Here is a 23,085-nt window from a genome sequence, read left to right on the forward strand (position 1 = left end):
TGGATTAAATTGAAGTATGTTAACAAGAAGAGTTAACTAATTGAACTGGATTATTTCATGAAGGGATTTGATTAGAGTGGTGATTGTTCGATTAGGGTTTTCCCTAATTAGATTGGAGAGTTTATTTAGCTATTTGCTATCTATGTAATTAGCTAAATATATATTATGTGATCGCAGGACTTAGATTCGGGACGAGTGTCTCGACGCAGGATCATTTGGCACGATCGACAGATAAAGGCGGGTATTTCTTCCTTGGCTCTATGTAGATTTTTATTAAGCTTAGTGCATGGTTATTATGTGATGGTTTAGGCTGCTTTACCTTATATCATGTTCGTTGGTTACTTTCCTGCTTGATACTTATGCTTGACCCTTATGATGATCTATTTAATTCTTATACAGTCTACACTTTGGATTATCTATACTCTGTGGTATTTGTGCACATGTAGAGTGTGTATGGTCGTGTATGGTTCGTTTGCAGTGTTCATATGATGATTGTCCATTTGTATGTCATGTATACATTTGTCCGGTGTGATGATTGGAGGAGTTGTGTTGATTGTAAATTTGTTGTATATACATATGTCTGATGTGTTTTTATTGGAGGATATATGTTGATTGTACCTATGTTCGGTGTATAGGTGTTGGGGGGATTATTGGAGATTCTTGGTTGATTATACATATGTAGTTGTGTATATGTGTTTGGTGAGATATGTGGAGGTATCTGGATGATCATACTCATGTTGTGGGGTACTTAGGTGGATTTAGAGTTGCATGGATGATGACGATGTTCGTATCATGATTATATATATATCATGATCATCATTCATTGCATTGCTGACGACTATTGTCTTCCTTGTGGTGGAGAGAGTCGTCAGTCGTTTATAGCTATCCTTTCGACCACTGATGGAGAGTGGTAGCTAGGAGTGAAGCTAGTCATGTCGCGCTCATTCAGCCGCTCAGTGTTCTGTCAGCCTCGACCACTCTGGAGTAGTGGATCTTGAGGGTACAGTAGTCAGAGGGTTTGAGTTATGAGTGGTCAGGGACCCTTAGCTATGTAGTTATATAACTACTTAGCTGACCATCCGCTTCGGCCGCATATAGCGGTGCATGTACTGGAGGCTAGTACGGGTTGTCACGGACCCAAGCCTCTCGGCCATACAGGGGTCGTGGTGTCTAGAGAGGTGGCGGGGGTGACCATTGAGCATGCATGCACATTTGCATTTGATGCGCGGTGCATCTTTGGAGATATATTTGCATACATGCCTAGTAGATACTAGTTGCATGTGTTTGTGGTATGTTGCATTTGTTTGCGATATGATTGTTGCATATGGTTGTCATGCTGCATACATGTCATTTATTTTACAAGTATTTGGAGTCGTATTTATATTGCACAGGTGTCACGAGTAGGTCTGTTGCAGATTTGGTGAGTTTACTGACCATTGTACCAGGTGTCGATTCCAGATTGGGTATGTGTTTATCATCTTGACAGTTGTGGTATGTGTAGTTTTGTATGTCAGTTATGAGCATTATATCATGTGAGATAGACTGATACTGGTAGTTGTGTTTATTGGATATGTTAGTATGGTCATGTTCTTTATTTCCCTACTGAGACTGTATACCTTTGATCTCTATGTTTATGTATAGACCATGCATGCACTATCTTTTCTATTACCCGCTGAGTTACCTATACTCACCACCGCATGTATATCTTTATGTTTTCAGGTAGATGGTTGGAGTGTCGCTTGGAGTATCCTATTTGTCGGGTCCTACGTCACATCCGATGATCGTTTCGGGTTTTGTATATCTTTTATTTGTATTAGATATTTGTTGTATTTGGTGTGTTGTTGTATTTGTTGTTGTGGTTGTTGTATAAAGCCTAGCCGGCTAGCAGTGTGTTGATTTGTGTTGTATTGGGCTTTCGTTATCGTTTTTCCGCTGTGTTGGTTTAATACAGCCGAGTGGGCTGTCTATTGTATATATATAACTGCGTGGTTGTGTTTTATTTTTGTTTCAGCCGAGTGGGTTGATTTTATAACTGCGTGGTTGTGTACATATTCCATCCGCATGTGGCTAATGTATTTTGTATGTATTTATGCTTTAGATTATCACCGGTACAAGGGAGGTGCTGCCGAAATTTTTCGGTAGGTGCTCCTCTGGAAACACTACTCTTAATCATTCCTATATCAATGGATTGGTTGAATCGATAGTGAGATGATATAGGGAAAACTACTCTTAATCATTCCTAGTCAAGTATTAACATTCAGGGACAATGTTATTGCGACGAGACTAGAATGTAGGTCAACTCGATGACTTGATCTCACAAGTCATGGATATTGAGATATCAAGTTGACACATGGGTATGCATTGGAGAATGTATACTGAATGACCCGCCATGAGAAAGTATCATGGATCGTTATATGAGTGTCATATACTTTCTCATGTGGCTATTAGTATGACTACGAGTTCTTGGACCTGAAGTCACCATGGATCCCTACATAAGGAGTTACGTACTTTGGCTTCGTTAAACGTCACCCGTAACTGGGTGGACTATAAAGGCGATTACTAGGTATGTAACGAATTATGCAGAGGGATGTGAGTGATGTAGATGGGATCTATCCCTTCTATATGACGGGAGCGACATCGATATTCTTGATAGAGTGAGACCATGAAGTGCAAGGCCATGCCCAAATAAGTCAATATGAGATATTGAGCTCATTTGATTGAGTGAGTCTACTTGGAGTTCAAGATTTAGATTGATTAGAGGATGACATGGTCTATGCCTCATATTGATCAATCTAGATGTCTAGGATAGAATCACAACGTCATATATTGTGAGGAGTCACAATTAGTAGTCACAAGGTGATGTTGGATCTCAACATTCTTATAACTTGGATAGTAATGATGTGTTGCTAGATACCGCTCATTACTTATGCTTTTAAATTAGTTTAGGAGTATTGCCAACGTTATAAGAACCTATAGGGTCACACACAAAGGACAATTAGATGAGAGTAGGTTCATATGATGAATCAAATTGGAATAAGAGTAATCCTAATTGAACTAATTGAGTTGGACTCAATTTAATTCATGTGTTCAATGAGTCTAATTTAGATTATGACTCATTGAATCAATTTAATTAAATGAATTAGATCCATTATATTAAATTGGCTTGAATCAAATGGTTGGATTTGATCAACCATGGGAGTTATAAAGTCAAGTTTGACTTGACTTGAGAGGAAGAGGAAAAGTCAAGTTTGAATTGACTATATGCCACCTCATTTGTGAGTTGGCATTAAGTGACCAATAATTGTGTTACACATCATCATGTTTAGCACATGTGTGTGCCACCTCATGGAGGTTACAAATCTCCTCTTTAATGTCCACATTAAATGAGAATGGAGGTTACAACACCAATAGTGGCCGACCACTTATGGTGTGGATGAAAAATTGATTTGATTCAAGGCATTCATTCCTTCTTCTTCCTCTCTTCTTGCTCTCCCTCTCCTCCTCCTTGGCTGAACCGTCTAAGGTGCTAGCACACCTTTGTTTGGTCTTCTCCACCTAGTTTGTTCGTGTGGATACTTCTAGAGGATCGTACACTTGACGATCTCGAGATCCGGCGAACCGTTGGACGAGCGGGATTGCGAAGGGCATCACATCAAGGGTAAATTCCTTCTCCTTGTAGATCTAGTTTAGAACTAGGCTTTAGTAAACTCGTACATGAAATTTTGTTTATAAACTTCGCACGGATCTGGTGGCATGGGAGATTCGGGGTTTCCGCAACGCAAAAAGGCGATTTTTACGGTCTGAAAAACCCAACAGTGGTATCAGAGCCAAGTTCGAAGTCTTGTACGAGTTTAATTTGTATTTTTAAGAAAAATATCAGTTCTGTAACTTTCTGTAATTTTATGGTTTTTATGATTTTTATGGGTATTTTTCTCGTAGAAGCGAAACACAAGTGTTTAGACACTTGTAGGCTTCGACTACCGAGAAGATTTTTCCGAAACGGCAAGGTTTAACCCCAAAACCTTTTGGGACAGAGGGCTAAGGTGCTGTAGGATCGCTAAGGAACACTCGCGATGGTTATATCGCGGGTAGGGGTACTGCCCCTGACCCCGCAAGGGGTTTCGTTCCGCGATTGCACCCGAAAACCCGCTAAACGGAACCGTCGGGAATTTTACTCATAAAATTGTAAAATAATTGTAGTAAAAATTACAGAAAATTATAGAAAATACATAATTTATAATTATGTATAATTTTGTGATAGTCATGGCCCAAAAGACCCAAATTGGATTTGAAAATTGTGTTGTAATTCATATTACGGCCTGCGCGCCGTCATTTGTGTTGTGTGTGCTGTATACTTGATACGCGACTTGCGCGTCGTGCCTCTCTTTTTATTCTTGTTGTAAATTAGTTTAGACTCGAATGTAACTCGAGTTTCAAAATTATAATGTACAAAATTGGAGCGGTGGAAGGTCCACTCGAGACGGAGCTACGAGGAGGGCGCGAGCAACACAAGGTGGTCAAAGGGAGGAGCTTGGAGAAGTTGTTGACCCTAGGTTGACCATCCGATCTTCTCATTGGCTTGAGAAGATCGTAGTAGGGCCATGACTAATCACAAATAGTATACTTTAATTGCTTGTGTGTGTGTATTTGATGCATGCTAGTAAAGTAGTTAATTAGCGCCTTAACGATTAAATTAGATCTAAATCGTGTACAAGATGCACCCTACGATTAGATTAGATCTCAATCGCGTCAACTCTAAAATGCCTACCATGCCGTGATACCTATCACTACCTCGATCACATGTGTTGTTGAATCTGCCAAAGCAAAGCAACACATATTATCTTGGTAGGGTACGGAGGGACAATCTTGGTCAGGGTGAGTACAACTCAATTAGATTGAGTAAATAGTTAACTCAATTGGATCGAGTTTAACTATAGGCGTTTTCCAATGGTTGGTAGATAGGTCAAAATCACATTTATATTAACTCTTGGGCGTATTAGCCAAAGCTAACTCGAGTTTTAATATAAATGCGGATCATGATCCTATAAACAAGAGTTGCATAGAGATGTAATTGGTAAATTATTACCTACCGATCATACTAATTCTTGGGTGATTTAGCCAAAGCTAACTCAAGGCGTAGTATGATGTGGATCTTGTCCCACTTGAATTATAGAATTCAGTGGGAGCATCATTTAGTTAAAGGCCTAATTAAATGATTAAAAGAATATGATATTTACTTTCTGCTTTAATTTTTGTTGTAGATTGCCATGACGTCGAACACGAACACCTTCTCTCTGCGTTCTATCCTTGACAAGGATAAGCTCAATGGAGCAAATTTCTTGGACTGGTACAAAAATCTGAGAATAGTTCTCACCCAAGAACGTAAACTGTACGTTCTGGAGCAGCCCATTCCGGAGGCTCCTCCTGCCAATGCCACACGAGCTGACAAAGATGCTTATAAGAAGCATCAAGATGACGCATTAGATGTGTCATATCTTATGCTCGCGACCATGAACTCTTAGCTTCAGAAGCAACATGAGTTAATGGGTGCTTATGTTATGGTTGAACATCTTCGTCAACTATATCAAGGACAAGCCCGACACGAGAGATTTGAGATCTCAAGGGCACTATTTCAGTGCAAGATGTCAGATGGGGCTCCCGTAGGCCCATATGTACTCAAAATGATTGGGTACATAGAAAACCTACAGAGGTTGGGATTCCCGCTTGGCCAAGAGCTGGCCACTGACCTGATCTTACAATCCTTGCCGGATAGCTATAGTCAATTCGTTCTAAACTACAACATGAACGAAATTGACAAGCCACTGCCCGAGCTGCTTAGCATGTTAAGAACTTCTGAGCTGAACCTTAAGAAGGTTAAACCCCACTCTGTTTTGATGGTTCAGAAACACAAGGGCAAGGGCAAGTCCAAAGGCAAAGGAAAGTCCCAAGCCAAGGGCAAAGGTAAGGCAGTGAAGCCTAAAGGAGGGGTCGCCAAGGATGCTACCTGCTTCCACTGCGGTCAGACCGGGCATTGGAAGAGGAACTGCAAGGTGTACCTAGAAGATCTTAAGAAGAAGCGAAGTGAGACTTCCACTTCAGGTATATATGTTATAGAAGTCAATCTATCTATTTCTTCATCATGGGTATTAGATACCAGATGTGCTTCTCACATTTTACTAATGTGCAGGCGTTGAGAAATAGCAGGGCATTGACGAAGGGCGAGGTGGACCTACGCGTAGGCAATGGAGCACAGGTTGCTGTTGTTGCTGTAGGGACTTATTTTCTATCTCTGCCCTCTGGGCTTGTACTAGAGTTGGATGATTATTGTTATGTGCCTGCTTTAACTAAGAACATAATTTCAGTTTCTTGTTTGGACAAGAAAGGTTTCTCTTTTATAATAAAGGACAAATGTTGTTCTGTTTATTTAAAAGATATGTTCTATTGTAGTGCACCTATGATGAACGGACTCTATATTCTAGACCTTGAGAGTCCTATCTATAACATAAATACCAAGAGGTTCAAGTCAAAGGACATGAACCAAACCTATCTCTGGCACTGTCGCTTAGGTCATATAAATGACAAGCGCTTATCCCAGCTCCATAAGGATGATTTTCTGGACTCATTTGATTTTGAATCTTATGAGACGTGCAGTCATGCCTACTAGGCAAGATGACCAAGACTCCCTTTAGTGGACACGGTGAGAGAGCGACTGACTTGTTAGGTCTTATACATAGTGATTTATGTGGCCCTTTCAATGTCGCTGCTAGAGGCAGTTATAGGTACTTCATTACATTTACTGATGACTTTAGTAGATATGGTTATGTGTACTTGATGACACATAAGTCTGAATCCTTTGAAAAGTTCAAAGAATTCAAGAATGAAGTACAAAACCAGCTTGGCAAGAGTATTAAGATACTTCAATCAGATCGAGGTGGTGAATACCTTAGCCATGAGTTTCGTGACTATCTAGATGAGTGTGGGATCCTATCCTAACTCACTCCTCCTGGAACACCACAGTGGAATGGTGTATCCGAAAGGAGGAATCGTACCCTATTAGATATGGTACGATTTATGATGAGTCACACAGATCTTCCTACATTTCTTTGGGGCTATGCTCTAGACACGATAACTTTTATACTCAACCGAGTTCCATCCAGGGCCGTGATAAAGACACCATATAGGATATGGACTGGGAGAGATGCCCAGGTGTTTTTTATGAGGATTTGGGGTTGTGAGGCTTACATTAGACGTCAAGTCTCAAACAAACTGGGACCCAAATCTGATAAGTACTATTTCATTGGATATCCCAAGGAAACTAAGGGATATTACATCTACATTCCCAGTCAGCACAAGGTAGTTGTGGCAAAGACTGGGGTATTTCTAGAAAGAGATTTTGTTTCTAGAAAGACTAGTGGGAGTAGTTCGATCTTGAAGAAGTTCAAGATGCGAACAATAGCACTGAAGCCTCGATGGAAGTTGAACTGGAACCACAAAGTGTTATGGATGATGTTGTTCCACAAGGAGTTGAGGAACAACAACCAGTTCAAGTAGACATACCTCTTCGCAGGTCTGATAGGGTATGTCATCAGCCTGAGAGATACTCATTTCTCTTGTCTGACCATGATGACGTTGTGCTCATAGAGGATGAGCCTACCACCTATCAGGAAACTGTGATGAGACCAGATTTCGAGAAATGGCTAGAGGCCATGAGATCCGAGATGGAATCCATGTACACAAACCAAGTATGGACTTTGGTTGATCCACCTGAAGGGGTGAAACCCATTGGGTGTAAGTGGGCCTATAAGAGAAAGACAGACATGGATGGACTTATTTATAAGGGTCGCTTGGTAGCTAAAGGTTTCATGCAAATTCATGGTATTGACTATGATGAAACCTTTTCTCCAGTAGCGATGTTTAACTCCATTCGGATCATGCTTGTTATTGCAGCATACCATGACTATGATGTAACACCCACTAAGCTTTTAAGATAAATATGAGAATGATGAATTTACCTTAGAAAAATATTAGTAGAATGTTGAACCAAAAAGAAATAAAAATAGGGAATGGTCAAGGATTGAACCTTGAACCTCTCATGATGTAAATGATAGAATTAATGGGTAATAACCAGTTGGGATAGGAATAATATATTGATAGCAAAGGAGGGAAACTCATGATAAGGGTGAGAGTAAAAGCTAGCCAAAAGAAAACAAGAAAAGAGCAAGAGAAAGGCAACTTGCCTTCCTTCTTTTCTCTCCCTCTTCTTCTTCTTTTGCCGTGACTTAAAGAAGGGAATTAAGGGGATTCATTCCCCCTTGTTTCATCATGAATGATGAGAACAAATAAATAAATAAAATAAAAATAAAAAAAAATGAAAAAAAAGGGGCTAAGGGAGAAGGAAAGCAAAAACCAATTTTGCTACCTCTTCCCCCTTAACATAAAAGAGAATATGTAAAGAGAAGATTTTATTTTTCTCTCATTTCTCTCATTCTCTCCTCTCCATCACCGAGAACCTCAGCCCCCTCTCCTCCATTTTCGGCCCCAAAAAAAACAAGGTTCCTCCTAGAATACAAGGAAGGCTACCAAGGGAAATCAAAGGAGGAGAACAAGAAGAAGAGACCTCTTCTTCCATCACCACACTTTAGAACCACAAGCGAAAAGGATGTAAGCTTCCCCTCACCTATGGTACAAGGGATTTTAATGTGTTTTTGGATTTTATGAGGATTTTAAAACCTAGAAACAAAGTTGTGAAAATTCGGCCAAAGAAAGGACTTGTTGATCCTAGGAATGTTTAATATAAGCTTTGATTCATGATAAGTTTTCTATGCTTTGTAAGAAGGTTTTCTACCATATTTTTATATATATATGGTGTTGGATTAGGGATGTATCTAACCCTAGAGTTTCGGCCAAAAAGGTTTTGTAAGGGCTAGGGAATTTAATTGTTTACCTAACTTGCACAAAACCCTCTAAATAAATGGTTAAGGATCCATTATCGTTTTCATACTTGAAGGTTACTTGGAACCAAAAGTATCCCATTCACAAGTTTTGGCCAAGGAAGGGTTTAGGGTTAGGAAGACTTTGAATTTAAACTTACCATGTTTATATGATAGAATATAGAGTTTCTCAAAGAGATGCATGCTTGTATGTTGATAGAAACTCATGAACATCATTTCTAAAGTTTCGGCCATGGTAAGGTGGATGCTTTAGAATAGCTTAAACAGATTTTTAACATGCTCAAAACTTCCATGACAATAAGATATGAAAGTTGTTTGATGCTCCCATGCTTAATTAGAGTATAGGAAAATTGGTTGCATGATATATGTTAATTAAGACCACAAGGGTCCTAGTTTGTTTGTGAACCAAACTTGTAAGTATAGTTTCTTTAATATTTTTGCCATGAAACTTGTTTAGGTTTTCCATACCTTAGGCCACCTAAAACCTAGTTTAAAGACTTGAAAGGTTTCGGCCAAACATATGCTATGAGATAAAGAAAGGAAAAACCTAGGAAACCTAAGACACAACTTGAATGTATGCTTATAGTGCTTGACTTTTATACATGTTATGAAATGTGTTATGACTTTCTATGCTTTTATGCCATTTGAACAAATTCCATGCTTGATGAGGTTCGGCCATGTAGGGTTTAAAGACCTAGAAACCTTAAAATTTAGACCTCATGTGTTAAAGATGCTTCTTATGAAATTGAGATAACATGTTGATTGTGTTCACATGCTTATATATTTAACTATGATTCAAGTGGACACCTTTGAGTCTCGGCCATGAAGGGAATACATGCTTTAGAAACCCTAGAACTTACTTGAACATGCTCATGTCACTCTCCATGAAATATGAAATGTAGAAAGCTAAAATTTACATGCTATATGTTGTTAGTGACCTAAATTGATGCTAAGGGAAATTTCGGCCATGACTACTTGTATGAGGCCACTTATGAATTTATACATGATGTTAGGGTAAGTTCACATGCTTGTATACTTGCTTGAAACCCTAAATGAGTACTTGTAAGTTTCGGCCAAGACATAATTTTAAGGGCTTAAAGGAGTTAGGAACTAACTCAATTGTGCTTACCATATTCCTTGAAACAAATGCTATAAATATGGTTAAGGTTTTCATGCTTTATGTCATTTAGAACCTTGTTTCACATTTGTTAAGGTTCGGCCAAATGAGGTTCAAGGACTTGGAGAACTTAGAGTCCAAGTAAATCTTGTTTATAATACTTCCTATGAAAATGATATGTGGGTGAATTAGGTTCTACGTGCTTGGATGTTGTTTAAAACCTAAATTGGCACTAAGAGGGTTTCGGCCAAGATAAGAACCCAAGGGATTAGGAAGCTTAGTACCCAAGTTAATCATGTTACATTGTTCCTTATGATTAGATGAGCACATGATACACTTTTATGCTTAGACATGTATGCTTGTGAGCTATACAAGATGAGAATTTCTACGATATGATATGAGTTTAAAAATATGCATGCTTTATGTTATGATATGTGGTTAAATTATGCATGCTTTGATGCTATGTTAAGTGCTTAAGATATGCATGCTTTATGTTATGATATATGGGAAAATTATGCAAGCTTTGATGATATGATATGAGTTTAAAAATATGCATGCTTTATGTTATGATATGTGGTTAAATTATGCATGCTTTGATGCTATGTTAAGTGCTTAAGATATGCATGTTTTATGTTATGATATGTGGTTAAATTATGCATGCTTTGATGCGATGTTAAGTGCTTAAAATATGCATGCTTTCATGATATGCTATGTAGTTAAATTATGCATGCTTGATGATATGCTTTATGCTTAAAATATGCATGTTTTATGATCTATGCCTAAGTGATGCATATTGTTATGATATGATGTATGCCTAAGTGATGCATATTGTTATGATATGATGTATGCCTAAGTGATGCATATTTTGATGGTATGATGTATGCCTAAGTGATGCATACCTTTATGACATGATGTATGCCTAAGTGATGCATACCTTTATGATATGATGTATGCCTAAGTGATGCATACTTTTATGACATGATGTATGCCTAAGTGATGCATACTTTTATGATATGATGTGTGCCTAAGTGATGCATGCTTTTATGATGTATGATATGTATAAGTATGACATGTACTTTACTTTATATGGCTTGTACCAAGGGTGGGCTCCATAAGCGCCCCGGGGTCGATGGAATAAGACTCGGGCCTCGTTAGGGATGAGCTCCTAAGTGCCCCTAGGTCGATGGAGTAAGACTCGGGCCTAGTATGTTTGCCTTGTAGGGTTCAAGACTTGCTACCTTGGACCTACATAGGTTGCGCGCAATATGTAAGTGGTACATAGCCGAGATCCCCTTTAAGTTGAGATTATGTTCAAGTATATATATATATGTAAGAAGAAATGGTTTTAAAGATCATGAGACATACACATATTTTTCGGATACATGTTTTCCAAAATCATATTGCATATACCTTATGATGATTTATGATATGCCATGGTTAGATATGATTATGTTATGTTTCATGATATGTCCATGTGTATGATATGCCATGACTCCTTATGATGATATGCCATGGTTAGATATGATTATGTTATGTTTCATGATATGTCCATGTGTATGATATGCCATGACTTCTTATGATGATATGCCATGGTTAGATAAGATTATGTTATGCTTCATGCTATGCTTACGTTATGATATGCCATGACTAGTTATGATTTCTTCATGTTGCATGATATGCTTAAAAGGGTATGTTACATTATGTCATGACTAATTGAAATGATGTCATGTTGAGACATTCTTTGTTTATACTATGATTTTCGGCTTTAGTGAGTAGGAAAGGAACTTACTGAGCCATGAGTGCTCACAGCTTACTGTCCTTGTACCACAGATAAAGGAAAAAGCTGGATGAGCTAGAGGAGCAGTAGGAGGGGCAAGGAGATGTGTGTGGCAGTGGCTAGGCAACCAAATAAGAACCTGCTTTAAAAACTTTTAAAGAACTATGCTTTGTTATCATGAATTGTAGTACCGTATGTGTGATTTGATGTTATGCTTCTACTAAATTTTGATATCATATTATTAAGCCCATGATAGTGTAGTTCGGATTTGATGAAAAGGAAACAAAAGAAAAGTTTTTATTAAACTAAGAAAATCATTTTAAGTCTTCCGCTGTAATTTGTACATAGAGTATCGTAGCCCCGTCCCTTAGGGATAGTAGGGAGGGCGGGCGTTACATATGAGATATGGAAGATGGATGTCAAAACCACGTTTCTGAATGGAAACCTGCTCGAGGATGTGTACATGACACAACCTGAGGGTTTTGAAGATCCACAGCATACTGGCAGAGTATGCAAGCTGCATAGGTCCATTTATGGACTAAAGCAAGCTTCTCGGAGCTGGAATCTTCGATTCGATGATGTAATCAAATAGTTTGGTTTCATCAAGAATGAAGATGAACCTTGTGTCTACAAGAAGGTTGTAGGGGATATAGTTATCTTCCTCATATTGTATGTGGATGATATACTACTCATTGGGAAAGACATCCCTTTGCTACAGTCTGTCAAGACTTGGCTAGGGACTTTTTTCTCAATGAAGGACTTAGGTGAAACATCTCACATTCTAGGCATACAGATCTATAGAGATAGATCTAAGAGATTGCTTGGCCTAAGTCAGAGTACGTATATTGACAAGGTACTCCTACGGTTTGCCATGCAGAACTCCAAGAAGGGATTTCTGTCGATGTCACATGGCGTGAGTCTTTCGAAGTCTCAAGGTCCCTCTTCTAGAGAGGAGAGAGACCGCATGGATCAGATCCCTTATACTTTAGCCATAGGATCTATCATGTACGCCATGCTATGTACTCGTCCTGATGTCTCGTATGCTTTGAGCATGATGAGCAGATACTAGTCAGATCCAGGTGAAAGTCACTGGATAGCGGTCAAGAATATTCATAAGTACTTAAGAAGGACAAAAGAATATTTCTTGATATATAGAGACAATGATGAGCTAGCTGTATAGGGTTATAGTGTTGCCAGCTTCCAGACCGATCAGGATGATTATCAATCGCAGTCAGGGTCCATGTTTTGCATAAATGGTGGTGCTGTAAGCTGGAAGAGTTCGAAGCAGGACACAGTAGCTGATTCTACGACAGAGGCCGAGTATATTGCTGCATCAGAAGCAGCAAAGGAGGTAGTTTGGATCAGCAAGTTCATTACCGAGCTTGGGGTGGTTCCTAGCATTGCTGACTCTATTGAGCTTTATTGTGACAACAATGGAGCTATAGCACAGGCGAAGGAACCTCGCTCACACCAGTGGACCAAACACATACTACGGCGCTTCCATCCCATTTAAGAGATTATCGAGAGAGGAGATGTGAAGATTTGCAGAGTACCTACAGAGGCTAATATCGCAGATCCCTTAACTAAGGATTTGGCACAGAGTAAGCATGATGGTCACACTAGGTCATTAGGCCTTAGAGCCTACACTGATTGGCACTAGTGCTAGTGGGAGATTATTAGTTAGAGCCCTAGAGCCAATCATTTGATAATTATTGTATGGACTCATTGTATCATATTCTTATATATAAAGGCATTTGGTTTTTTGGTTATTATGCTTACTTGTATTGGTGCCAAATAAACTAAGTATAATAGCGCCTTGAGTAGAAGGTTCTTACCTATATCAATCGATTGGTTGAATCGATAGTGAGATGATATAGGGAACACTACTCTTAATCATTCCTAGTCAAGTATTAACATTCAGGGACAATGTTAATGCGACGAGACTAGCATGTAGGTCAACTCGATGACTTGATCTCATAAGTCATGGATATGGAGATATCAAGTTGACACATGGGTATGCATTGGAGAATGTATACTGAATGACCCGCCATGAGAAAGTATCATGGATCGTTATATGAGTGTCATCTTCTTTCTCATGTGGCTATTAGTATGACTACTAGTCCTTGGACCTGAAGTCACTATGGATCCCTACATAAGGAGTTACGTACTTTGCCTTCGTCAAACGTCACCCATAACTCGGTGGACTATAAAGGTGATTACTGGGTATATAACGAATTATGCAGAGGGATGTGAGTGATGTAGATGGGATCTATCCCTCCTATATGACGGGAGCGACATCGATATTCTTGATAGAGTGAGACCATGAAGTGCATAGCCATGCCCAAATGAGTCAATATGAGATATTGAGCTCATTTAATTGAGTGAGTTTACTTGGAGTTCAAGATTTGGATTGATTAGAGGATGACACAGTCTATGCCTCATATTGATCAATCTAGATGTCTAGGATAGAAGGACAACGTCATATATTGTGAGGAGTCACAATTAGTAGTCACAAGGTGATGTTGGATCTCAACATTCTTATAACTTGGGTAGTAATGATGTGTTGCTAGATACCACTTATTACTTATGCATCTAAATTGGTTTAGGAGCATTGCCAACGTTATAAGAACCTATAGGGTCACACACAAAGGACAATTAGATGGAGATTAGGTTCATATGATGAACCAAGGGGATTAGATTCATGTGATGAATCAAATTGGATTAAGAGTAATCCTAATTGAACTAATTGAGTTGGACTCAATTTGATTCATGTGTTTAATGAGTCTAATTTAGATTATGACTCATTGAATCAATTTAATTAAATAAATTAGATCCATTATATTAAATTGGCTTGAATCAAATGGTTGGATTTGATCAACCATGGGAGTTATAAAGTCAAGTTTGACTTGTCTTGAGAGGAAGAGGAAAAGTCAAGTTTGAATTGACTATATGCCACCTCATTTGTGAGTTGGCATTAAGTGGCCAATAATGATGTTACACATCATTATGTTTAGCACATGTGTGTGCCACCTCATGGAGGTTACAAATCTCCTCTTTAATGGCCACATTAAATCAGAATGGAGGTTTCAACTACAATAGTGGCCGGCCACTTATGGTGTGGATGAAAAATTGATTTGATTCAAGGCATTCATTCCTTCTTCTTCCTCTCTTCTTGCTCTCCCTCTCCTCCTCCTTGGCTGAACCATCTAAGGTGCTAGCACACCTTTGTTTGATCTTCTCCACCTATTTTGTTCGTGTGGATACTTCTAGAGGATCGTACACTTGACGATCTCGAGATCCGGTGAACCGTTGGACGAGCGGGATTGCGAAGGGCATCACATCGAGGGTAAATTCCTTCTCCTTGTAGATCTAGTTTAGAACTAGGCTTTAGTAAACTCGTACATGAAATTTTGTTTATAAACTTTGCACGGATCCGGTGGCATGGGAGATTCGGGGTTTTCGCAACATAAAAAGGCGGTTTTTACGGCCCGAAAATCCCAACACGGGTTAAAGCAGAACATCATAGACCGAGCGGAGTTCTGCAGCTTATCCAGATTCCAGAATGGAAGTGGGAGGATATATCTATGGACTTAATAGTATGACTACCCAAGGCTACAAATGGATTGGATGCTATCTGGGTAATAGTGGACAGATTGACCAAGTCTGCTCATTTTCTAGCTATCAGAACATCCTACTCCATAGAATAATTAGCGCAACTGTATGTTAAAGACGTTATCAGATTGCATGGCATCCCCAAAACCATAATTTCTGATAGAGATGGTCGCTTCACTTCACACTTCTGGGAGTGTGTTCAGAGAGCTCTTGGCACTAAGCTGCGGTTTAGAACAACATTTCATCCTCAAACAGATGGGCAAACAGAACGAGTAAATCAAGTCCTGGAGGATATGCTATGGGCTTGTGCCTTAGATTTCAAAGGGAGTTGGTGCCGATACCTATGCTTAGTAGAATTTGCATATAATAACAGTTATCAACCTACTATCAGAATGACACCCTATGAGACCTTATATGGGAGGAGATGTAGATCTCCTATATGTTGGTACGAAGGCGGTGAAAAGAGAGAAATGGGACTCCAGACGGATCTTATCGAGGATACCACCAAAGCTATTCAGAACATTCGCTAGAGGATAGAAACTGCTCAGAGCCGGCAGAAGAGCTATGCGGATGTGCACCGTAGACCACTAGAATTTGATGTGGGGGATTTAGTGTTCCTCAAAGTAGCTCCTATAAAAGGAGTAATGAGGTTTGGGAAGAAGGGAAAGTTGAGTCCACATTATGTGGGGCCATACTGGATCACCAAAAGGGTTGGCAAGGTAGCGTATGAGCTGGAACTACCTCAAGAAATGTCAGTCATTCATAATGTATTTCATGTCTCAATGCCAAAGAAGCATGTTCCCGATGCGAATCAAATGATTGAGCCACAGATGGTACAAGTTCGAGAGAACCTCAATTATGAAAGTCGACCTATTCAAATAATAGATCGAGAAGTTAAGAAGCTAAGGGACAAAGAGATACCGTTAGTGAAAGTGTTGTGGCAAGGACAACAGTATGAAGAGACAACTTGGGAACGCGAGGATGATATGAGACGGAAGTATCCACACTTGTTCTAAGTTCGAGGACAAACTATTTATAAGGTCTGGAGAATTGTAACAGCCGTAAATTTCCTTTATTTTTACAAAGTGCAAAAAGAAATAGAAGAAGAGAAAAGAAATAAAAATATATGCTTAAATGGCTTGGGCTAAGATTTGAACCCGAGACCTCTTGCTTGAAATTGGTTTAAGTAGCCATTAGGTGGTGGTAAAGCATCACATGAGCAATATGAAGATAAAAAACCTAGTATAAAAGGGGTTGGATGAAATTGCTTATATGTGGATTATGTGCGAAGAGACGCTCCAATTTTCACTTAGTATAAAAGGGGTTGGATGAGATCAAAAACCTAATCTTCCGCCTCTTTTTTCCTCTCTAGCTGAATCCTCTTCTCCCTCCCTTCAAGTTTCGGCCAAGGAAACCTAGGGCTCCAAGTCTTAAAGCTTTCAAAGGAGGGAATCTAAGGGAGAGTTTCTCCCAAGGAGGTAGGACGCAAAAGGAGGGTGACTCGGATATTAAGGCACACAAGGGAGGATTTTGGGGTCTTCCTTGCACCTTATAATCGTAAGATCTAGCGAAAGGATGTAAGTACCTCTCACCTGCAGTATGAGTAGCTTCGTTAATACATGTTATGATATGTTTTAAACATGTTACATGTTAAAGGAGATAGATGCTATGAGATGTAAGATACCTTGTAAAGTTTTGGGATTAAGAGCATGCTTAGATCATCTTGGTTTGCTTCCCATTAAGTTTTGGGACTAAGAAGTATAATCAAGTGCCTAAAGTGCTTCCCTATAAGTACGGGGCAATTAAGCGCACATAAGATGTTTGGTTAAATGCCAAGCAAGTGCAAGTACAAGAAATTAATAGTTAAAAGGAAGTATTTTACTTTAGAAAGACATGTACTAGACAGAAGGTCCTTGGGTGGGCTCCTAGATCGCCCCTAGGCTCCTAGATCGCCTAGTAGTATCTTAATGGGTTCGGGATTAGCTACCTTAGATCTTATTAAGGATGTGCATAAAATGGTACAATGCTGGGCTCAAGCAAGTGAGTATTATTTTCACTATTATGTAATATAAAGTTTTTAAACTTCATGGTTTGTCTTAGTGGAAGTTTTCCCAAGTTGAGAATTTGAGTTACGTAGTACAGTAGTGATAAACTCAATAATATGCCAAGATGTTTGTTTTTATTTCGTTACTAGCATAATTTTTAGTTGATGGTTTGCATGATAAACTGGTTTGAAAATACATGTGATGTACGTATTTCTGAAGTATGGTTTTAGTGTGAACTACTGGCAAAAGCATGTTTACAATGTTGCATTTTTCTTAAAGCAGTTTAAAAAGCATGTCTTCTTTTAATGTCTCGTTTTGTGAGTAGATGGTACTTACTAAGCATTCACTTATTAATTACATTTCCTTATACTGCAGATATAGGTAAAGGAAAGCTCGAGTAGGAGGAGGCAGCAGGAGTAGTGCTTGGGGGTGTGTGTGTGGCGGAACAATGGAAAGAGATCAGGGAATTTGTTATTTTAGAAGCATATAGAACTCTAGTTTTGTTTTTCTTCTCTCCGCTTTACCTAAGAATCTGGCACTAATTGGTTTGGAATGGATTTGGCAACTTGGCAAAATTTTGAATGGCAAGTGAAAGTGAAAAAGAGGAGAACAAGCTTTTTCGCCGGAGAAAGGGGGCCCTTCGCACGGCCCGTGGCACGGCCGTGCGGGTTCGCACGGCCTTGCCCCTCCTCCTCTCGGCCAAGGTGACACGACCGTGTGATTCCACATGGCCGTGCCCTTCCTCCTCTCGGGCATGGTGACATGGCCGTGTGATTCCACACCGTCGTGCCCTTCTTCCTCTTGGCCGAGGTGACACGGTCGTGTGGAATCACACAGCTAGACACCTCCTCCCTTTGGCCAATGCTACATGGCCGTGTGATTCCACACGGACGTGTCTCTCCTTCTCTCAGCCGAAGTGACACAACCATGTTGGTTCACACGGTCGTGCCCTTTCATCCTTTTCCAAGGGTCACGGTCGTGCAACCCTCACACGGTCATGCCCTGTGTCAGTTGGGAGTGCAATAGCTGTTAGGGCCACACGTCCCAAACTCACCAGAAACTTCAGACTCCCTTCGACCCTACGTGGCTACAAGTCATGTCCTACCAGTCATATAGGTTAGAATAGATTTAAGGACTAAGCAGCATGTAACAGGTAAGAATGCCAAAAAAATTAGATGCACGAGGAAAAAGTAACGTTTGTCCTATATCTTAAGGGTATGAGTAAGGGTGGGCGTTACATCTAAATTTTTTTCAATCCTACAATTGGTATTAGAGCGCGAGGTCACTCTTTAGCAGACTAACTGTCGAAAGAAGCATGAGCCAGAGCCATGATCCAAGATCAAACCATGTGGGTGAAACCTTGAACAAAGTAGGGGAGACCCTGAGCAGTTCAAGGTGACCCGATGCTCAAGGGGAGGCCCTGAGCAAGTCAAGAGTGACCCAATGCTTGAAGAGGACTCCGTGGTCCTTTGTTTTAAGGGGGGGGGGGGGGGGATTGTTGGGGTTACAGGGTTGCAAACATGGTCTCACATTGAAAACACATGGGAAAGATCATGGGTTTATAAGAAAAAGATATCTCCATTGGCATGAGGCATTTTGGGTAGAGCCCAAGAGCAAAACCATGAGGGCTTAAGCTCAAAGTGGACAATATCATATCATTGTGGAGATATCTAAAATTTTTTTGATCTTACATATTTATCATACAAAATCATGCAAGATTTAGTCAGCAATTCAATCAGACAGCGCATTCAAGACTAGATTTGAGATGAACACACACAATGAAAAAATGATTTTTATTTATTATTTCTCCTTTCTAGAAATCCTTTAGACATGGAGAAACCTTAAAAAGAATCTAAAAATTAAGCATAGTATACAAAGATTGTATGGAAATAGAAAGAATAAAAGTTATATGCTATGGAGTTGCCAATTGAAATTAGTGCTCAGGGTTATAGCGTGTCATCGTTGTAGCACAACACAAAAAGAATGAGAGCACAATGAGCACAAGCAGAGTAGTACCAAGTTTAAAAGGTGTTGTGAAAGCTCTATCTTGAGTCTCCTTATATATCACTTCTTTGATTACTGACGTGGGAAAATCTAGTCGACTGAAACCTCTTCGATTGCCTGAAAGTTGTTAACGTAGCTATGACTATTATCCGATAGATAATGTCGTCTGTAGTCTCTAGTTAACTTGAAACCTTCCGGTCACCTAAAGCTTGGTCAAATATGATCTTGAATGTCTCACTTGGATCATTGAATCTAATCTTCTACCGGCCGCTTAGAAGCATCTCTGATCACTCGTAAGCTACGGTCACCCTAACCTTTTTTCTAGTTGCTTGGAAACTCTTGACTCCACCCATCGAGAGTTATCTCTAGCCAATAACCCAGACTCCCTTCCAGTCACATGGAATTGTTGAAACTTATTTCCCTACATTTATGATGTAGAATTTTACCTTAGCTAGATGTTTAGCTCCCACCCGACCCATCTAGTTTGAGTTGCCAAACTTTATCTCTCAGTTGAATTCACTTGGACTTTCTTACCAAGACTCCAACTCCCAGTTGACTCCACTTAGACTTGATCCACCAAGTTTCTAACAAGAATTTACTTTCTTGGTTCACAATCAAGACTTAGCTTCTGTCTGATTTCCAATCAAGACTTCATTTGCCTAGTTCGACTAGGAATTAGCCAACGTCTGGTTCCCAACTAGGACTTCATCATCTATCAAGTAAGCTGCTCCTTCACACTTGACATAGACTCATTAGATCTCAACAAACCTAACTTTAATCTTAGTCATACATCAAAACTTTGGGTTCAATGTTATGCTCCTAATACCAACAATCTCTCTTTTTTTGATCGTATGAAAATTAAGTTAAAGTTAGAAAATATAGAAAAAGTTAATTTAAAGGAATGATATTCAAATCATGATAAGTAATGAACATAAATGAAATCATACATTTAAGCAAAAAAAGAAGAAAATCCTTTTATCTTGTGTACTTGTTTAAACCAAATTATGGCACACAAAAGTGAGGGCATATTCAATATGAGCTAGATTAACAAGTTAAAAAGTAAGCATAAAAGCCAACAAGCCAATAAATAGATAAGTTAGGCATAAGTCAAATTATAAAAAGTCAAAGGTTAAATCAAAATGAGTCAACTACAAAGTTATCAACACCAAAATAAGTCAACTAAGTCGGCTACAAGTCCACAAAATAGTCAAGCTAAGATAATCTTATCTAGTTAGAAGTAGGAGGCTACTAGCTCATGTGCTGAGCACACATCATATCCATAATCTCCTATAGCTAGGCCTTCACATTATAAAATTCATGACATTATCCTTGAGGTAGATCACTTGGTCATATAAAGTCAAAGTAGGTGGAGGTGCTGGTAGCTAGGCTACTTCAAGATTGAACTGATCCAACATCTCATCAATCTTTAGAGACTGAGGGGGCAACCTCCCATCCTTCTAGACTAAGGTATTCTCTCCAATGATCATCTTAGCTAGGCTAAACTATCTAAATCCTATCTTGTGAAAGTCCGACAAAGGTTTGACGTTACCTCAGGTAACGTCAATCCATAAAGATGCAAAAATAAATGTCAAGATGTGACAGTAGGACATATGGACTCAAGAATAGTAGTATTGCATGAATCAGAGATGATGGGCCTAAAGATATGCAAGCTAAAGTTGATTTCCAACCACAACCAATGCTTAGTGCATATAGGAGAAAAGTATGGAATGATCTCATGACACTAGGTCTCTAGTGTTAATAGGCAAGATGCATGAAACTAGGACCTTATACAAAACATAGTCTTTAACTCTAAGCTAGCTAGAGCTGAAGTTGATGATGGTCGAAGTATGTTCATCACCAAAAAAGTAATTGTAAATGAGGTCCAAGGTAATATGATAGTAAGGGTTAGGAAAAGGTAGACTAGTAAATGGAAAGCAATAGAATGTGAAGGGTGAGGGACACAACTTGAGTCACTCCCTAATCAGGTCTGGTGTGAAAATAATATCAACACCTGCAACTCTATATGTAAATGTGAGCTTGTCTAACCTAGCCAAGATGTTATAAAACCCGATGCACAAATCAAGGTTTACTTGCTTAGTCACAGAAAACAAGTGTGAAAAGACTATAGTAGGCTATGATCTTTAATTCATCCACAGTGATCAATGAAGAATTTTCTATTTAAATACCTAGTTGGCATTGAAATGTAAGTATGTTATTCATTTCTAAGTCTAAGGTCCTTAAAAAGAAATCTAGAGTCCTCAGAAGGATGCTATGAGGTGTTAGCCTCAGTAGCTCTACATTTTTGTCTAACAAGATAGTAAAATAAACACTTAAAAGGACATAACTTGCTTAAAAGAAAATGAATTTGAAAGGATTAAGTCAAAAGTCATTACCTAGGCATGATGAAGTAACAAAGGAAAAGAACTTGAGACACAAATAAAAAATAGGCTCAAGAACAATTTATAACTTAGTTTGGAGGAAGCAAAATGAAGATTTAGAGTAAGGGCAGGCAGCTACTTGCCAACTGTTGGGTTTTTCGGGCCGCGAAAATCACTTTTTCGCGTTGCGGAAACCCCGAATCACCCTAGCCAACGGATCCGTGCAAAGAAAATTTCAAAAAACTACGAATACGAGTTTCACACTCTAGATCTACAGTAGATAAGAGTAATACCTTTGAAGCGTGCCCTCGCAAATCCCGCTCGTCCAACGGTACGCCGGATCTCGAAGTTGTCAACGTAGACAACTCTCTAGTGATATCCACATGAACAAGAAGTGTTCTCTAACACCCAAGGATGGAGAAGAGAGCACCACAAGTGTGCTAGCACTTCTTGGGCTCTCGGGTAGGATTTAAAAGAGAGAAAAGAGAGAAAGCAAAAAGGAATCTTATACACTCACTAATAGTATCCTCTTTTGTGACCATCACTTTCCCTTATTCTCTTGGAACACAACTCAACACCTTCTCAATTTCTTAAAACCCATGGCAACAGCAAGAGAAGGAGGAAGAAAAGACCCAAGGAAGAAGATAACATTCATCCCACATAATTGCCACAAAATAAAAACCCCCTCTTCACATTAGTGTGGCTGACCACACAATGTAACCCCCTCATTTAATGTGGTCAGCCACATTAAGTGGTATAAGATGTGTAACCTCCATGAGGTGGCACACCATTATGAGGTGGAAATGATGTGGCAAGGTTAGTCATGCCATGTAGGATGAGTCAACCTTCATGACGTGGCAATACATCAAGTCAAACTTGATGTTTCAACTTCCATTTAGTCAAGTCAAAATTGACCAATTATCTTCCTTGTTGAGTTAAATCCAACCTTTCATTCAAGTCAATTTGAATTTAATGAATCTCAATTCATTAATATAAATTGACTCAATGAATCAAATTTAAATTAGACTTATTCAACAATTGAATCTAATTGAGTCTAACTCAATAAGTCTAATTTGAATCCAATCTTTGGTGCATCATATGAACCTAATCCAATTGGTTCATCATATAAACCCAATCTCCATCCACTTGTTCTTTGTGTGTGACCCAATAGGTTCTTGTAACGTTGGCAATGTTTTAAACT

The sequence above is a fragment of the Zingiber officinale genome, chromosome 5B (genome assembly GCF_018446385.1).
Source record: "Zingiber officinale cultivar Zhangliang chromosome 5B, Zo_v1.1, whole genome shotgun sequence".
In the NCBI taxonomy this organism is placed as follows: domain Eukaryota; kingdom Viridiplantae; phylum Streptophyta; class Magnoliopsida; order Zingiberales; family Zingiberaceae; genus Zingiber; species Zingiber officinale.